General features: G+C 35.5%; 1 long non-coding RNA gene across 1 annotated transcript in view; it reads right to left on the reverse strand.

Moving 5' to 3' along the window:
• Nucleotides 1–2,890: 2,890 nt before the first annotated feature.
• Nucleotides 2,891–20,842, reverse strand: part of LOC117801554 — a 101,805-nt gene continuing 83,853 nt past the window's right edge. The window contains exons 3-4 of the long non-coding RNA XR_004624194.1: nucleotides 17,330–17,444; nucleotides 2,891–3,024 (exon numbers count right to left, since the gene is read on the reverse strand). This is a non-coding gene — a long non-coding RNA (uncharacterized LOC117801554). The remainder of the gene's footprint in view (nucleotides 3,025–17,329; nucleotides 17,445–20,842) is intronic.

Genomic DNA, 20,842 nt, shown 5'->3' on the forward strand with positions numbered 1-20,842 from the left:
CAACATGGATGGATCTAGACACTATAATGCTAAATGAAGAGTCAGAGAAAGACAAATACCATATGGTTTCACTCATATGTGGAATTTAAGAAACAAAGCAAAGAAAAAAAAGAAACAAACCAAAAAACAGACTCTTCACTATAGAGAACAAATGGTGATTACCAGAGGGAAAGTGGGTGGGAGGATGGGCAAAATAGGTGAAGCAAATTAAGAGTACACTTACCATGATGAGCACTGAGTATGTACAGAATTGTTAAATCACTATATTGTATACTTGAAAGTAATATAACACTATGTTAACTATGGTGGAATTAAGATGGGGAAGAAGTGGGGAGAAGACAACAGAGAACAACAAAAAAACAGAGAAACATTGTTCAAGACAGTATAGCTGGTGGTTGGGAATCCAGAATTTGAATCCATGTTCTTTCTGACTCAGAATCTGTGCTTTTTCCATTTATCACCATTTTCTCATATAAAAAGTCAATTCACAGAAAAAAAATCTACATCTTTTAGGTGTTTATATCTTCATTAATGCTGACTTTTGCATTCATTTCCATCACAATCATCATTATTGCCACCAACACTAAATTGTGGAAAGTTTTTTGTTGGCGCTCCCTGTTTTTATCCCATTAACTTCCACAACTGCAACTATTTAAGCTAAAGATCACACTATAATTTCAAGATCCATATTTGACAGCTTTAACATTTTATTATTTTCAGAGCTTGATTGTCTTTGAGAAACTAATTATAAAGTCAACTGCATTGATGCTGAAAACAACTATCCCATTGAGAAATATTTCATCCATTTCTTTTTTGTCATCTATTATTATTCACTTAGCCTCTTCATCTAAACCCCAAAATACGGCTTTGTTACTTCCCGATGGAGTATAACATTGAGATATTTTCTCTCTCTTAAGACTTACATGTGCTTGAACTCTAACGTTAAGACTTTTATATGTTTGATGAATCCATCAAAGGAATTATTATCAAAATCACTATGAATTTTCCTTAGTATGAAACTCATTTATGGAAATTGTTTACTACCTTTTTTTTTTCCACTTGGCCTTGGAATAAATAAGCTATGAATACCTTCACCTATTTATACTTCAGGTAAGTCCCTGAGGCCAGAAGCAGCCAAACAATTAGACTCTATTTCAGAGGTTCTCCATCAATAAATAGTGTAGTCAACAGTGGTAATGAATACATTGTTCTGCTTGCTTCTGGGCTCACAGGTTAAGATCTGCTATTGTATATTCTGTGATTCAGCAGTACTAAGGTCTTCAGATAGGCTTTCCTTCCTGCTTTGGGTTAATCTATATTCATATCCATGATGATTCAGCCAGCAGTGGAGTCCTTCAGTGAGGTGAATTCAGTTGCCACGCCTTGATCTGTAGATTGGGTGATCTGATGACAGGTGATCTGGTCTCCAGGCTGGTCTCCTGAAATGTCACTGACCCTTTATTAAAGCGTTTTTTTTTTATAGACTTATTTTTTAGAGCACTTTTATGTTCACAGCAAAATTAAGTAAAAAGTACAGAGAGTTCCCATATATCCTTGAACCTACACATGCATAGCAGGATAAAAGCAAATTCATTTTCTGGTGAAAGCCTTCTTCCTGGGTTGTAGATAGGCACCTTCCTGCTGCATGCTTGTAGCCTTTCCTCTGCACCCAGAGAGGAAGAAAGAGAGATAGAGAGAGCTGTTCGGTGTCTCTTCTTATAAGGACACTAATCCTAAGTGGATCAGGACTCCAATCTTTTGACCTCATTTACTTTTAATTATTTCCTCAGAGGCCCAGTTTCCAAATGCAGCCCTACTGAGGGTTAGGACTTCTACATATGAATTTTGTAGGAACAAAATCATTTAGTGCATAACACCAGGTCAGAGATAGAATTTTGTGAATTATCCTCATATAGGTGGTGACTGAAGAAAGGGGAATTGATAAGACTACCTAAGGAAGGTATAAACAAGGAAGAAACTAAACTGAGCACTGAACCTTGAGACATCAGAAATTAGTGAATGGTTATAGGAGGATTATCATGCAAAGGAGGTAAAGAATAAGTTGTAATAATAGGTATAATGAAAACCATGAGCCTGGAATCAAGAAAGAGAATGTTAAGTACTCATGAAAGGCCAAGAAAGAGTATAACTGAACAATATCCGTTTTGTATGGAGTGTCACAGAAGTGACCTCAGCTGGAGATATTTCAGAAAAGAGACAAGGCTGGAAGATGGACTAGAGTGGGCTGAGAACGGAGGGAAAAAAAGGAGAATTTATCTTTGAAAGGGAAGTGACATACAGGGGAAGGCTTTTAGAGTTAGGTAAGATTTTTTTTTAATGGCGGAGACTTAAACATATTTTAAAGATTATGGTATAGACAGAGCACAGAGGATTCTTAGGACACTGACACTATTCTGTATAATATTATAACAGTGGATACACATCATATATATCTGTCAAAACCCACAGACCTTACAACACCAAGAGTGATCCCTAATGGAACTGTGGAGTTTGGGTGCTAGTGATGTGTAAATGTAGGTTCCTCTACTGTAAAAAAGGTACCAATCTGGTGCGGGATGTTGTTAGTGGGGGAGGCTATGCATGTGTAGGTTCAGGGATATATGGGAACTCTCTGTGCTTTTTACTTAATTTTGCTGTGAACATAAAAGTGCTCTAAAAAATAAGTCTATGAAAAAAAATGTGAACTATCCACTTGAAAATGAGGAGGAGAGAAAGAGAGAGAGAAGAAAGTGATATTAAATATACATAAAAAAGAGGTTGTGATATTTTATGGAAAACAGGTGAATTGGGTAGCCATATGAACAATGAATGCTAAAGATAGAAAATCCCAGCCATCTTTCTCTACTCTATACTGGGAGCCAGACCTTACCCTCAGGATGAGATTGAAGACAACTTCCTGAAGATTGTGTAATTAATAATGACTAAAGATCCAGACATGGGAGCTCCTCAATATATGATTCTTCCAAGTTATCCTCCAGCAAAGCTCTACACTGAGGGCTCTTCCTGCAAATATCAGAGAAGATGTTGTATTCATGAAGCAGGATTACAAATGTGATAGCAGAAAAGAAAAACAAATAGCAGGGATGGGAGAAATAAAGTCAAGGAAAACTCCCAGGAGAATAAATAGATAAAGAGATGAAAAAAAGGAGAGAAACCAGAGAGGATAGGACAGGATATTTGACATTTGGAAAAGATCCAAAGAGCAATAACAGGAACACATTAATGACAACTCAAGAAAAATTTCCAGATTTGAAGGATATGAGTTTTTGAATTATAAACCCTCATAGAATTTATAACCTATGTTATAAACCCCCAACCCCCAAAACAGAATGAAAATAGGCCTATGCCAAGTAAGGCACATCGTTGTAACATTTCAGAACACTAAGGACAAACAAAAGATTCTATAAACTTTAAAAAGATTGATTAATTAATTAATTAAGTTTTAAAAAGTGACCTACATGAACAAAATTTGAAATGGCTTCACCACAATGACACTAAAGCAGACACTGGAGAAATGCCTTCAAAATTCCAGAGGTTAATGATCTGCCAATGAGACCATATGTCTTCAAACTATCAGGAAAACAAGAAGATTGAATAAAAACAGTTTCAGACAAAAGAGGTCTCAAAAAATGTATTTCCCATGCACCCTTCAACTGGAAACTCAAAAAAAAAAAAAATCTAGGCACACGTGAGTGGCTCAGTCTGTTAAGCATTCTGCTCAGGACACGATCTCAGGGTCCCGGGATCGAGGCCTGTGTTGGGCTCTGTACTCAGTGGGGAGTCTGCTTACCCTTCCCCCTCTGACCCTCCTACCGCACTCATGCTTTCTCTCACAAATAAATAAAATCTTTAAAAAAAAATATCTAAGAAAGAGGAAAAGGAAAACAAAAGCTTCAAAAACGGGGAAAAAAAGCAAATGGAATTCCTTGAAAATTGGGAAGGGGGAATCTCAAGATATCCGTCATATACTGGCAGAAAGAGCAAACATTCCAATTGGGAGAATATGAGATAGTAAGAGGGGTGTCCTTGCGTCACCATCATACTTTTTTTTAAAACTAAGAACAGAATGATCATGTATTTCTAATCCAAAATCTTTTTGGTATGTGGCTTGCCATGATCATGTTCTACAAAATTCCTACTCCCCCACTATGTTCTGCCACCATGGAATAATGAAAGACTTTGGGGAAGTAGCAAGTATTGTTTCAGTATTAATGGATGGTTTTCTAAACTAGCCTGTTGTATTAATGTATAATATAAACATGGATAATGTCCTGAGGCCAAATTAATAATGACATAATCACAAGCCACAAAAAAAAATCAGAAAAAAAAATGCTGTAGAATTTTCATTCAGACTTGAATTGGTTTTCTATTAGAACAAATTTTCTATCACACCACCAGTTGGTTTGGTTTTTTACGTCTCTGATCTTTCCTCTGTGTGTGTGTGTGTGTGTGTAGACACATTTTCATCACAGATAAATACATCATGTGTGTTATCATATATATCATGGTTATGCATAAGATGTATGCATGATTTGCTACATATAAATAATATATGGCCATATATCACATATATTTGTCATATATCAGATATATGATATATTATGTTTGTGTACATGTGTGATATGATGTGTGTGATATATAGCTATAGAGAGGTCAAGAAAGAGATGAGAGAGAGAGGGAGAGAGAGATGAGAGAGATATATCTTTGATGAAAATGTGTAGCTATGAGTATTCATTATCCTGGTATAGGTTGGTAGGGGGCTGCTTTCTTCTTTGTGATTTTCAGTCCTCAGAACCGCAATAAATCTGCAATTTATTACCTCCGGCACAATTTCTGACCTACTCTTCATATGTGTCACTTCTGTCAAATGAAGCAGAAAATTTGTCCGGAATAAATATTAGGAAATAGACAACTAGATTTCCTTTCTCCGAAAATATTCTGCTGTTGTCTTGCCTTTGTAAAACTACTTAAAAGTCTTGATCTAGTCAATGACCAAATGGAAGTTCAGTTCTAAAATAATAATCTCATTTTCAGTGAAGTCACTGTAAAATTTTTGTCCTTCCAGTCACCACAAATCAATCAATGTCAGGCCAGGTCAGTATTTTAATGGAAACCAAACTATCTTGGCTACTTCTGGCATTGGCGATTCTCTAGGTGACAAAGTATCTTCTGAGGTCAACGCAGAATTACAACACCAGCATTTCAATAAACAGTACTTTCGGTTAGCAAAGCCAATATAAGTGATGTAAAGATCCTATGGTTCTTTGGCAAGAGAAAAAATATTTCCCCTTTCTCATTTGCCAAATTTTATATTACATTATTACATCTTCTCTCTTCTATTATATTTAGCTGTTTGTAATAGTCTTCACCCCCTTTTCTAAACTTTCTGGTAGAATTGTTTTGATGTGGCTAAGCACTTAACCCTTTCAGAATGGATCTCCTCCTGCATTCACTACTGATATGCTGTGTAGTTTCTGTATCAGATATATAATTTGTAAAAATCTTGGGTTTAAAAGTTGCTATATTAACCATGGGTATGAATATTAAACTTAATGAGATGTATGCAGTATACCTAAAGAGAAATTTAATATTTTCTGCAGTATTTTTCTGTTTCTTCAATGTTTGAAGATCTATTTAGCTGTGGATTAAAGAAAAATAAATATATTTATGGGGGTCTAAAACTTCTATTCCCTTAGCTTAATCTTGTCAACAAAAGCAATCAGGCTGAAAATCAGGTTAACAAAATCTGAAGTGACAAATTTAATTCATATGGTTCAGGGAGCATCTCTCAAAATACTGCCCAGTGGATGCTTCCCTCAATCTGGGCAGTGGTGGCAAAAACGGTCTGAAATGAGCTGTGCTACGTAAGAAAGATGAATCAATGCTGGTCCAAAGATGCTAGTATGTTTGAGTGGAAGCACATAGAGACACACTCTGTTGTAAACCTATCCACTCTCCCTTAGCAAATCTTCTTATATCTGCGGTAAAAATCTCAAACAAAAACTAAGCGATTTCTCATCTAATTAATACTTCTAACAGAGTACAAACTTAGGTCTTTTAACAAAGGAGTTATCTAGGGATGCCTGGGCGGCTGAGTCAGTTAAGCCTCCAACTCTTGACTTCTGCTCAGGTCATGATCTCAGGGTCGAGGTGGAGCCCCCATGTCCTGCTGGGCAGGGAGCCTGCTTGGGATTCTCTCTACCCCCCTCTCCCTCTGCCCCTCCCCATTTAGGCCCGCGCATACTCTCTCTTTCTCTCAACAAATAAACAACAACAACAAAACACAAAGAAACTTCCCAAGTATTTTGTTATTTACCAAAGGAAGAAACCAGGCTACAAAATGCAACATTGTTGAACTAAAAGGCTAGCCTTAAAAAATCAGAGTGCCTGGGTTCTGACCCCCGTCCCTCCGACAACCAATTACGGGCTAGGCATGTTTCACCAATTTGGAGCTTATTTCCTTATCTGTAAAATGAAGAAATTATTTTTAAAAATAAATTTATATATATACACATTATTTTATAACACCCTATAAAATTAGTCACTACTATTAGAAAAACAACTCAAATGCATGCTCTACTGATTATCGCCATTGTTATGTAAGTAAATGAGGATGAGCCTTTTAGCACAAATACCAAGACTTCTGATCTATTTGGTGATGAACTTTCCTAGTAAACCTCCCGTTCTTGCTAGGAGCTATTTAAACACTGAAAATAGAATCTTTCCTGCCAAACAAACTTCCAGGGAAGCTGATAATGACAGAATAGCTAAAATATTTCTTTTCCTGCCTTTAAAATCATATTCAACTCTTTATTACCTCTATCTACAGAAGATGTCCTGTCATACATGTTTTGACTCTTAAGTCCACAGTTTTATGCATATGTGATTCTAGTTTATTTTCTTCACTACTGTTTCTCATTATACTATTTCATTAAATAAGAAACATTAAAAGATAAAAAAGGCCTTTCTTAATTTATTGAAACGCAAGATTCTTTTTAAGGCCACAACAATTTGGAGTAAACGAAACGATTTATTTTCTTCATCAACAGCAAACTTTTTATCATCCTATCTTTCTGCCTAGAACATTATATATTGAAGAAACTGTTATAGGGAGTCTACTAAATCACTAAAGTCACTAAGCCAGAGGGGCCAAACATTTCTTAGAATCTCTGCCAAATGTACAATTTGCAAAGTCATGCTAAAAGCACTTTGCTTGGTACTTTCATTAAAGTTCTAAAATACTCTTTCATCACATTTCTAAAATATAACATGGCAGTTTTTGGTTTTGAATAATTGGACATTGCCCCTCCAAGACATCTTTAATAACAGCATCATCAAACTCATTAGGAACATGAAGATGAGCCCCTTTGAGTCAGGTATCCATGTCATGTACAATTATCCAATACCTATTCCACTGTATAGGAGGAAAAGACAAAGCTGTGCCTAACCCTTTAGTCACACCATAATTTAAAAGCAACTTAAGTTCTTCATAGATTTTAGATACTAGCCCTTTATCTGGTAAGACATTTGCATATAGTTTCTCCCATTCTGTAGTTGCCTTTTAGTATTGTTGACTGTTTCCTGTGCTGTGCAAAACTTTTCATCAGTCCCAATAGTTCACAGACACTATTTTAATTATGGGCCACTAGTGGTCATTAATAAATGAGTATATTTTTATTCTAACTTCAAATATTTTTGTTGTTGTTGCTTTCGTAGCACATTCCTACTTGAACAACTCTATGACTAATAGCCACTTCAAGCTCAACATGACCAAATGTAAACTCTTGGATCTCAACACCCTTCCCTGCCCCACTGCCCACTGTAAATCTTTCCCAGTCTATTCCTTCACAGCAAATGGCACCAAGATCTACTCAGCTGTCCAAACCTGCGTCATTCTTGGTTCTACTCTGTCCTTACTCTGCACATCCAACTTATCTTCAAGTCTTGACATTCCTACCTTAAAATGTATTTCGAATCTCATCTGCACTGCCACTACCTTCATCCAGTCACTCTCACCACTGCCCTGAACCGCTGACTCAAAATGAGCTCCCTGTGCCCACTCCATCCCTTCCAGTCCAAACTTCAGCAATCAGGGAAAGATTTTTAAAACAAAAACTTGTCTTAAACATGTTCAAGGGCTTCATATTATAAGCCAAATAAAACCTTAACTCCTTCCCAAGGCTTACAAGGCCCCACAAATCCAAACACCTGATGGCCCTGCAAACAATCTCATTTTACAATCCTTTATTACCCGTGTTTGAAATATCCTGATCTCCTTTTGGTTTTTCTTTCTTTTTTTTTTTTTTTTAAAGATTTTATTTATTTATTTGACAGAGAGAAAAAAAAAAAAAAAAAAGAAAGAAAGAGAAAGAAAAGAGAAGGGAAAAGAAAAGAGAAAAGAAAAGAAAAGAAAAGAAAAGAAAAGAAAAGAAAAGAAAAGAAAAGAAAAGAAAAATTGTCCCTTGATGGATGTGCTTTGCCTAAGGACCCCACCTAAGCAGATTTTGTATCATTTCCTACTCCCCCCACCCTGTTGATCTTCATCACCTTCTCTTTTAATTGCCTTCAGGCCACTTATCATTGTCTACATTTATGCAGTTACTTGTTTGCTTAACTCTTGATTGACTTTCTCCTCCATAAAACTGTTAGCTCCCTGAGGGCAGAGACTGCTTCTCTGTTGTATCCCCGGCATGTAGCTTGGCAAATATTGGTAACATATGAGTTCCATTGATTGTTATGGGTTAAATTGAGTCTCCCCAAAACTCATATGTTGAAGTCCCAATTCCTAGAACCTCAGAATGTAGCCATATTTGGAGATCAGGTCTTTATGGATGTGATTAAGCAAAAATCAGGCCATTAGGGTGGGTCCTAATCCAACCTGACTAGTGTTCTTAAAAGAGGAGGAAATCTGGCATGCTAAGAATACCAGGGGTGCATGCACACTAAGAAAAGCCCATGTGAGGGCACAAAAAGACAGCCATCTGCAAGCCACAGAAAGACGCCTCAGGATAAATCAAACCTTCCAACACCTTGATATTGGACTTCTAGCCTCCAGAACTGTAAGAAAATAAATTTCTGTTGTTTAAGCCATCCAATCTGTAACATTTTGTTATGGCAGCCCCAGCAAACTAATACTAATTGGAATTAAAATGTAAATAGATTACACTTGTATGTGGAATTTAAGAAACAAAACAAATGAACAAAGAAAAAAAGAGACAAACAAAAAAATAGACTTAAAATATAAAAAACAAACTGGTTGTTACTAGAGGGCGGTAGGTGGGGGATTAGTGAAATAGGTGATGGGGATTAAGAGTGTATCTATTGTAATGAGCACTGAGAAATTTATAGAATTGTTGAATCATTATTATTGTACAACTAAAACTGACATAACACTGTATGTTAATTATACTTCAATTAAAATTTTGTAAATAAAAATAAAATTAAATGTAATTAGAAAAACAAATCACATTATATTCCTAGGTAGTATTATTATGTATTGAGTCATGTTTGCGAATTCATAGTTGTAACACAGTGCTGTGTAAATTCCAGGTTTGTTCGTTATTTAGTCAATCTGGTTAACAGATAAATTCTAAAATTTTCCACTCAAATTTGGCAAACTTCTAAAATTTTCCAAAAGGATTTGTCGAACTTACTTATTTATATCTGCATAAATGACAACTTTGACTAACATGCTTCTATAGCAGTTCAGGTCGGCCTCAGCCATTCAACTGTTGACAAGATTACTCAAACGTACTCAGCGCCAGCCTTTACCAAAGCTGAAGCCTATGGACTATGCTGTTTATATTGCACAGACGACACAGGAACAATGTAGGTCATAAAAATTCCTTCCAAACAGAAAATAGTAATTTTATATAGTTCTGTAATTGTGCTTATCTCAATTTTAAAATTTAAGATGACTCAATAATAATCGAGTGCTCTTTAGTCTCATCTGAAAATCATTATAAACCAATTTTTTTTCAAACTTTTGAAGTTCTGAACACTACAACAAATCTGTAGCCAGTCNTTAAGATGACTCAATAATAATCGAGTGCTCTTTAGTCTCATCTGAAAATCATTATAAACCAATTTTTTTTCACACTTTTGAAGTTCTGAACACTACAACAAATCTGTAGCCAGTCTGCTTTTATAGGTCCTAAAACTGGCTGTGGAGAGTGGGTTGCATTTCTGCCCCACAGCCTCACTACTTTAAAGACAGATGTCAAAGAGAGGCGTTACATACGGTAACTACTATAACTACTGTAAAGATAAAATGGATCCAGAAAAAGGTTTTTCAGTCTCACAGCATTATCACTATGTTTGGGAAGTTCCAATGGTTATAATTACTCCACATTTGAAAGCATTATTTCATCACTTGGCATGCCATTCACTTTGAAGTTCAAGATTATAAGCAGATTTTGTCATAGATTTAATATGCATATATAGAACTCCTGCTAATTTTTCCCCCCATAGGACTTAATGGGTTTCAGAATTTTTGTTCCTCTTTTTCTCTTCGGTGCTACTATTTTTTTCTGTTATTAACTTGAGCTGTCACCCACTCTCAAGTACAGGGTTTTTCTAAATTCACAACTATGAAAACAATGCATGAAACAAGATGGCCATGAAAAGTCACAGATCCTCCTACCTAGTTCCTCTGACCATATCACTCTTGCTCTCTCTTATCCCACCCAAACTGCCTCATCAGGAATTATCTGTTTTTAAAGAAAAGGAATTATCTCCCTTCACAAAGGAAAAAAGTATTTTAAAAATTACAGAACCCCATATTATTTTCACAAAAATTTCAGAGCTGAATAGATACCAAGAAACATTTCCAAGTTCCTTCAGAATCTCCACTTCTCCTATTTGGGATTTCAGGAAAATGTTAAAACTCTGTTATTATTGAGAGAAGCAAGCCAATTCCTCCTCTTTTTCTCAGGAAGACAGAGATTTTAAGTTTGGTCTCATTCACCTGACTGGACCAATGTTACCAATATCAAAGTCCTTTCTCCACGAATAGCTTCCATACAGTCAGATACAACTAACCCACACATGCCTCATGACCACAGAACAATCTAAGCATTCAATAAGTCATAAATGAATGAGAAGAAAAGGTGTGATGTTTTCCTGCACACTGTGGAGATACAGCACAAGCAATACAATGAAGGAGTTGGCGGCCATGTTCCTAAGATCAGAGCTTAGAGTTATGGAACCCGTGTCACATCTTTTTTTTTTTTTTAATGCCCTCTTGTCCTTACTACTCAAATTGTATAGCCTCATACATTTTTGTCATATTCACCTTCCACCAAAGCGCTTTAGGTCAGACTGGGTGGCATGATGCCTAAGTTGGCAGCTTTTCTCCAAGTTTCTTTCTATAACATATCTGTTTCCCCTTCAAGGAGATTACCCATACTCTTAGTACACATAATGCTTAGCCTGATTCCAGCCAAAATGAGACCAGAAGGACCACTGTATGTGGCACCCTGTCTTTTACCAGTAATACTGGATTCATACTCATGGCAATGGTGAATACGGGAATGGCCAGTGGCTGTTCCCAGCTTGGGTCAGAAAGGAACAGAAGGGTGCTATCTCCTGCCCAGCTGGGAATAATTCAAGCAATCTAAAGTAATTATCTGAGTATATAAAGTTAGGAGCCATAGAAAGGAGTTGAGCATATTTTAATAGTTGAAAATATTACATTGTTACTATTAAAATATATACTCAATCTTTGAGAGGGGAAGGGGACACCATATTCAAAGCCATGGCCTCTAGACCCTTAATCCTTCATTTTACATTAAATAATCTCTCTCACACAGTTATCACTGCCAGGCTTCCTATATATCACCAATCACTAAGGCATCAAAGCAGTGCAGTTAATCTAATTAGGTGATATTCAATTACCTGTGTTAGGGGAATATATATATATATACACACACTTTCTCTTTCTGCCAGAGTCATTATTGATTGAATGGAGAAGGGTTAGATGGAGCATCCATAAGCCCAGATTTTCAGGCTTCTTGAGCCAAAATTAAAGTAAAGTTTGAGCAAAAAGTTGATTCTTGCATTTCTTCAAGTTGGTAGACTGAGCACTCAAACAAATCACCAAGTTCAGGGAATTGCTTATTTGGGGAGAATGCCTTGCTATATTATAATGCAAGTTAGCCCTAAACTTATAATTGTATTCTTTGACCTGTAAATGGGTATAGAAATATCAAATATGGAGACATGAAAATTAGCTCAGCTCTTGGAATCTTGTCCTTAAAGAACATTAGTCTCCTTTAATAATAAAAGAAGGCAAGAAATAATTACTGCTATGATAGAGTTGCAGAGTGATGTCCCCAAGAGATAAAATGGTTATCTTGTGAAAACGAAACAAGAAAATTAAGTCATCATTAAATCTTAGAGGACACATTCCTTTTCCTGAGCAATACATAGGTGCAATTAGTCAGGCTTTTAGCATACATTATCTCAACTAATGCTACCTAAATAACATTTTCATTTGCATTTTTAAACCTCTACTGTGTTTTAAGGGCACTCCTGATTTCCACCCTCAAGGTGAGTACCTTTTCTTCTACTAGTGATTGCCATTTTGGTAAACAACTTTATCATTCATTAGCCATTTGTTTGCAATAAAATCTCAGAAGTCATCTTTGATTCCTCTCATCCAATCCATTACCAAGTCTTGTCATTCCTATCTCAAAATATATCTCAATCTGTTTCCTTCATTCCATCTCTGGGACAACCAGACCAGTCTGGGCCACTGTCATCTCTCAGTTGGTCAACTACTGTCCTCTTCCTCTTTCACTCTCTCTGACAGCCCATTCTTTGCACTGTTGCTTAAATGCAGACCAGACGATACTCTAGATTAATACCCATCCATCAATGGCTTCCCATGACCCTTAGGTAAAATTCCGGCTCCCTCCCATGGGCTACCCAACCCTTCAGAATTTGGCTTCTGCCTGCTTCTCTAATCTCTCAGTTTTCTCCACCTTGCTTACTTTGTGGCCTCCTTTCTGTTCTTCAAAAAATGTATATTAGTGTATTAGCTTCCTGAGGCTGCCATAACAAATCAGCACAAACTGGGTGGTTTACTACCACAGAAGTTTATTCTCTCACAGTTTTGGAGGCCAGGAGCTCAAAATCAAGTTGTTGGCAGGGCCATGCTTTGTCCAAAGACTCTAGGAAAGAATGCTTCCTTGCCCCTTCCCAGATTCTGATGGCTTTAGGTAGTCCTTGGCTTATGGCAGCTTAACTCCAGTCTCTGCCTCTGCCTTATGGCCTTCTCCTCTGCGGCTATGTCTTCTCCTATTCCATCTGTAATTAGGACACTTTTCACTGTATTTAACCCTACCTTGTTAATCTAGGACGATTTCATCTCAAAATCCTNATTTCATCTCAACATCCTTAACTTAATTACATCTTCAAAGACTCTTTTTTCCCAAATAAGGTCATATTCACAGGTTCTGGGGCATGGATATACCTTTTTGGAGGCCACCATTCAACCCACTATACCAAGAGTTGTTCATCTTTCGGCTTTTGTAATTCTTGTTTGTTCTGCTTGGAGCACTCTCCTCTCAGGATTTTGACCCATCATTCTGGTCTCATCTCAGAAATTATACACTGCCCTTATACAGTCCTTCCCTGGGACATCCTACCCAAAAGGCCTCCTCTCATTACTTTTTCCCTCATCTCCCTGTTTATTCTCATCACAGCATTTATCTAAGTCTGGGAGTTTGTCCTTTTTACTTCCTTGTCATTGTCTATTTCCTGCATTCAAATGTAATCTACATGAAGGCCTAGGAACCTCTCTTACTCGCTGCTGAATCTGTGGCACCTAGCACAGAGCCCAGCATCTAACAGCTGCTCAGTGAATATTTGCTGAATATATGAATACAGGCCTCACAACAACTCTGTGAAGTGGGATAAAATTAGCATCTGAAGAGTAAACTTGGGTAACTCAAAATCAATTCAAAATCTAATTAAGAGGACCAGGACACAATCTCAAAAACACATGACTGAGTTATTATTGATACAATAAAAGCTTATCTAATCAGTTATATTGCAGTCTATCTAAAGGGAAAAAGTCCCCCTCCCCCCACTCAACAAAAAGAAGATAATCTGATTGAAATACAGAAAATGAGAAGCCCTAAAACAGGAAAATTGTGTGTTTCCAGAATAATACAGATTGCTCTCTTAAGGATCACAATGAGTCAGGACTTGGTATCTAACTCGTGGCTCCCAGTGCAAAATGAAAATGCAGGGCCACTTGTTAAAAGAGCAGAAAAACGTATCACTAAAGGTACTAACAAAATAAATCTTCTGCAGTCTGTCTTTTGATTGCCATGATTTTTTTTATTTTACAATTTATTGTCTTTCTAAGCAAAGAACATTTAATATTTTAAATTATTAGTGTGAATAATAATTTGCTGTTTATCTTGATATTGTGCCATGTTAACTATAAATGCAAACATAAGAGCATTTAACTTGTATGTTAAATCATCAAAGTTATAAAATTCATATTTTGTAGCTCATGCATGCATGTGTATNTTTTTTATTTTTTTTTTTTTTTTTTTTTTTTAGAGAGAGAGAGATCGGGGTGGAGGGGCAGAGGAAGAGAGAGAATCCCAAGCAGACTCCATACTGAGCGCAGAGCCAGACATGGGGCTCGATCTCATGACCCTGAGATCATGACCCAAGCCAAAAATCAAGAGTTGGACGCTTAACCTGAGCCACTCAGGCACCCCATCTATTTCATTCTTACCAGGAAAGTGGAAGCACAGCACAAAACTGATTCAACTGTTTTTATTTCACTTTTTAATACCTGCACATTTTACCAATACTTTCCATCTTTGGCTTCCTGAAAAGTAGGAAAGCACTAAAAAGAAAAAGAAAAAGGTTGCTCTTTCTTTTTCCTTCTCTGTCATCATTTTGAGTGTAGGTTGTTGGCTAATACAGTGAAGTAACATGAGTAAGAAAGAAGAGAGTTCCTTGGTCATTTGTGTTTCTCAAAATACCACTGCTTTCCTTCTGCAATCTAAGAAAGTTCTGGTTCAAATGGAAAGCATGGCCTCTTGGGCTGTCAACACCCGGCTTACTTAATACAAGGAATGAACACTGAGTCTCTCTGAACTTCCACACACCTGGAGTCCACTGGATGCTGTGCTCATGGAGCATCTTGAATGTAGCATGAGATTGAAGTGACAAGACAGCAGGGATACACATTGCATGTATCTCCTCTGTTCACAGACATGTTCCGTTTTCCCATCAGATTTAATTTATAAAATGCAAGTTCAAAGATAATATTATTAAGAATTCAATACTTCAACAGCAGAGCATTAAACCAAGAAAGTGTCCCTTCTGAATGTGAGCCCTGTGGGACTATACAGGTCGCATGCTCTTCAAGTCAGTACTGCAGTGAGTTTTCTGAATTTTAGGCATGGAAATAAATTCATCTGGTAATCATCTCAGTGACCTAAATCATCAAGAGGATACAACCAATTTCCCCTTCGCTATACCTAAGTGCAATTTTAGAATGATAACTTGTCATCCCATATAGACTTTTCTTCGAGTAGCAAAGAGTAATTCATTCATCCAAAAGTTAAATTTCTCACTGTAATTTAATATTCTCGTTTTGGTGTATCCATAAGATTATGGTGAATTTAGTCAACAAAGAGAATGGTCAGAACCTAATCATCTCTAAATACATTGCCAAAATCAAGTTTTCTGGACAAATAAAGACGAAGACTACAAAATGACCAAAGTTGAAGAATATATCGAAAATTCAGCATAGCTGCATATTTACACCCTAGCAAACACCCAGGATCTGTACCTCCATTATTTCATCTTATACCCAAGAGAATCTTTCTCTTAAAATATATTACATGGAATGTAAGCGCCCCATGAAGCACATTTTAAACCAGATGTTTAACTTATTAGTAAGTTACTGGATATATTGGAATAAAGAAAAAATCATTCAGCTACGATTTAGACTGACAGAATCATAGATCCCAGATCTGCTTTATACTGGCTGGGTAACAATGGCAAGTTTGTCCAGTGCTTTGAGTTCCTCATCTACAAAACAAGGATTTTAGCATAAATAATTCCTTTTATTTTATTTATTTTACCATAAATAATACCCCTTTCTGATTTAAAATTCTGATCCTCTCATACCTGAAAAACAAACAAATAAACAAAAAAGCATGTGTGCTTATCACCAGAGCACCTAGGCAAGTAGATGCCTCCTGTACATCTTGTGGGTCCCAAATATGAGGCTACATCAATCAAATGGGGTGAAGAATATTTCTGGATGAAAGTGGGTAGAAGAGGGCTATTCATATGAAATCTGATTAGTAAATATGTATTGAAATCTGTGCCATGTTCTAAAAACATTTTGGAAAACAACGTATTCTTGCTAAAAAATAAAAATAAAAACTAATATCTTTAAAGTAGAAAATATTCCCCAGTGGCCTTTCTGAAGGAATGTTTATGGATTGTTTAAAAATTTTAGATGGGATTTTGAAAGTATACTTTTCCTAAAAGTCTGTAGGACACTGTACATTGGCTCCTATGCTAGCTTGTCTGACGTTTCAGGCAAGAATAAGAAGAAGCTGTATTGTTCTACCTCTCCAAATTCTGCCTAAGAGTTTCTTTTTTAACATTCAATTTCCCATGTGATATCATCCCAAATCTGCAATGTAAAAGGTAGCTTTCTTTTATATAGTTATTGCTAACCTATAGTAGATAGATTTGATATTGCCTCTATTCGACACATAAAAACACATGCATAAGAGTCATAAAATTTGCCACTAGGATAGGCTTGACTAGCCCTTCCTCTTACAATCAGTTGTGAATCATTAATCAAGTGATTTAACTTCTGTGAGCCTTAGCTTACTCATTTTTAAAAGAAATAAGACTGGATTAGATGACTCAGTTATTTAATTGAGTCTATTCTATGGAGTCTAAAATTCTAAGAATCTATTGTTCCTAAGTTTGTATTTGCTACCATTTTGGGTTTTTTGATTAATGATTTAATGTTATATTATACTCAAGTTCATATAATTATAAAAATACACTTGCATGATTTTCACATGGATTCTAAGTAAAATATTATAATCCAAGTTTATTCATATTCCAGAAAGTAATAAGATGGTGCTTAAATAAATAGGATTTCATTTCTAAGATAACCAATCAATAGTATTTATTGAGTGCTTGACATGAAGGGATTTATATATTTTTAATACCCAAAACATATTGTGACATGGATACAGTTATTTTTTATTGTACAGTTGAGAAAACTGAGACCGAGGTTACTCACCAAGGGCACAAAGCCAATCACCGGTGGAGCCAGGATTCCAAGTCCACTCCTCTCTCTCCATAGGCCATCCTTGTAATCAAGTCTGGATTATGCCTCCTGTATCTACCTGTGACAGCTAACAACAACAAATGAATAAAATGACTTTCTAATCAAGGTCAAACAAAATCAATGGAAGGATACAGATTTTCTGCATGCAGGGGAAGGTTATATACAGTTGGCCCTTGAACAACATAGGTTTGAACTGCACAGGTCCAAAATACATGCGGATTTTTTTTATGAATACAGTAGAGTACTATAAATGAATTTTCTTTTATGATTTTCATAATAACATTTTTTCTCTAGCTTACTTTACTGTAAGAATACAGATGTAATACATATAGCATACAAATATGGGTTAATCGACTATTTATGTTAATCAGTAAGTCTTCTGGTCAACAGTAGGCTATTAGTAGTTAAGTTTTGGGGAGTCCGAAGTTATACGCAGATTTTTTACTACATGGGGGTCAGTGCCCCTAACCCCCACACTGCTCAAGGGTCAATTGTAATTTTTAAAGCCTTTAGTAAGTATTGCTTTTCATTTTTAAGGAAAGGAAGAAATAGCCATAATTAAAGCAAACTAAAATTAAAGCATTTGAAATTCAAATCGTAAGAGTAGATTATGAAGCTTAGTTGTTTCTTTTTTTTAATTTCCTGCTTTCAAATTAATCTGGATATGTAACTAGGTTCAGCAGCCGATTTACTACCAATATAATCAAGAGAGGAGGAAAAGTGAGGAAATAAAGAGAAATAACTCATTAAATGTTCTCTAATTAAAGTATATCATGTCTTCTTTTTACCATTTGTAACTAGACAAAAGAAAGCTATATTTGAAATAAAGGGTTTTTTGGCTAATGTTCAAGATATATTAAAATAAAATGTCCCCAATTTAAAAAATGGTATGAAATTTGATTGTCTATAACAGCCTTTTTATGGAAAAAATAATAATACTCTGTAGCTTAGGAGCAATAGTGTGAAATATATCTGCAAACCATTAAGAAGCCTTTTGTTACAAAACTCTGAAATGCTGATGCAGCCCTGGTATCAGCAAATACATCATTTTATCGCAGATATTCAAGGCCCATAGCAATTCAACAGAAAATTAATTTGTATCACCTCACCATAAATCTCAACGGTGTTAGCTAAAATGCCAATTTTGTAATCACTTTTCATTAAAGCCAAAAATACTAATTAAAATTGATTTTTCCCTGTGCTTTGGTAAACGGCTGCCAGTTAATGGCTTTCAGTTGTAATGCAGACCTTTACTTAAATTAATTTTGTATGTTGTCTCCTTCCTTTTTATAAAGATAATAAAGTGTGAAAGGATAGGGGATGTTCACATGTACGAAGAATAGTCAAATATAAAGAATTCGGGGGCTTCTCTTAGTACTAGTATGGCCACTCTCTTTTATGAGTTGTTTTTGAATACATTGTTCATGAGCAAAAGTTAATAAATCCTTTAACAAATAAATAATAAGAATTCATTCTTACAAGTCATTTGAATGATTAAATAACATGTTTCTTTTTAAAGAATTTTTTGAGTAAAGTCATATCCTTATTTGTATGACATGACTCATTTGCAAAAACACAAGCCCATGAACTTGGTCCATATTTTGAGGATCATTTGGAACAAATCAAGATTAATTTAAGTCTCAACAAATGTTAAATGGAAGGTGATAACTATATAAATGTCAAATCCCTCTCATTAGAACTAAATAGAAAAACAACAAACCATAAATTTCAAAGGGTAATCCACAACAGCTTTAATTGTTCTTTCAACTTTTTAATTAGTAAGAAATATTGATATGGTGCTAAAGGTGAGTTTGGGGGCTGTCAGGGTGAGATAGATGAGGATGAGGGTTGGGGTTTTCTAATAAGTAATAAAAGATAGTGAGTCACATATAGTCAGGTTCTCTAAGGAGCCAAAAATTAGAACGAGAAGCCACATGAGCAAAATCAAATTCAGAGTTCTAGAGTTCCATGAATGCAGAATGAAAGGTTAGCTAATATTTCCAGATTTAGACCAAGCATATGAGAAAAGACATAAAGGAGATCCCATGTAATGCCAGGTTCAAGATTCTAAGGGCTAATCAGCACAGAAAAAAATTCATTTTAATTAGTATTTTTGGTTTTAATAAAAAAAAGATTTCAAAATTAAGATTAAATTTTAAAATCTTAGATTAAATTCTAAGAATCCTAAGAGGTAGGAAGAGGAAGGGTGCAGAATCCACACATGGTGTCTGGAGTCAGAGAACTGCAGGGCACTTCTGCCATTTTTTATATGACTGTGTGACCTTGAGACCTTTACTTTTATACCCCAAACTATTACAACTCTATTCCATTCTCATACAAAATCAAAATTTCTTCTTAAGACACAAGGAGGATAGCAATCTTAACAAACAAATCTATTCTAAGAATTAATAAATAGTAGCTGTAAATCTCTCAGGTTTATTTGTAGTGTGTTAACACAAAGGAATTATTTAGTACACCCTTGACATTAGGGCAGCATAAATCCTGACTGTTACAAGTCTCCCAAATCAGAATTATCACTATAGCAAATAGCTTCCATCCCAAAACAAGATAAATTATTTCAGTTTGGACCATGAGTTCATAAAGTCATTTTGGTCTTCCCATAGAGTTGTCTAGGTTATTTCTTTATGATCTCTTTATCAGAGTGGATTTTGCTTATATAGCTAAGATTATATTTTAGATACTGATTTCTAACCATCACTAACACAATATTCAAAAGTTCTACGTCATGAAGAGACCATTTGTAATTGATGTTTACCACTTGATTATTTGTCAGACGTCCCCAATATCGAAAATCATCCAAATCTTAATATCATTAAGTCATTTTACATGCACTTTAATGATACAGAAAACTAGCCAGAAAATACTCAGGGGCCATTAAGTTCTTCTATGCAGCTCTACTCTGAAGTGTGTGTTCAGTAATTTTCCAAGTAGTGTCCCAATAGCTGTATAAGGAAGTTAGTGACTGTTGGCAGGTATTTTGCTAGTTAGTTGAAGTGGTCATCAAACATAGAAAGAGATTCTATTAAACTGGGTTTGAGTAATGTAGCATAAGAAATACTCATCCTTGATCCATAATGAGGAGAAAGAAGTCAATCAATAAAAACAGATAAAAAATGTCAGATGATAGAATTAGTAGATAAGGACATTAGGGCATGCACATAACTATATTTCATATACTCGAGAAGGTAAAGGTAAGAGTCAGCATTTTAAGTAGATATGGATGATTTTTTTTTAAAGACCCAAACTGAATTTCTGAGATTAAAAAATTCGATGTCTGAGATTAAAAAAAAAAATTAAACTCAATGAATTAATAGCAGATTCTTCCTCTGGAGAACACTGATTAATTCAAAATCTTAAAAGCATCCAGAAAGGAAAAAAAAATGCATTATATACAGAGAAACAAAGATAAGAATGATGGTAGATTTCTCACCAAAAACAATGCAA

This window comes from Ailuropoda melanoleuca, chromosome 1 (genome assembly GCF_002007445.2).
Source record: "Ailuropoda melanoleuca isolate Jingjing chromosome 1, ASM200744v2, whole genome shotgun sequence".
NCBI lineage: Eukaryota > Metazoa > Chordata > Mammalia > Carnivora > Ursidae > Ailuropoda > Ailuropoda melanoleuca.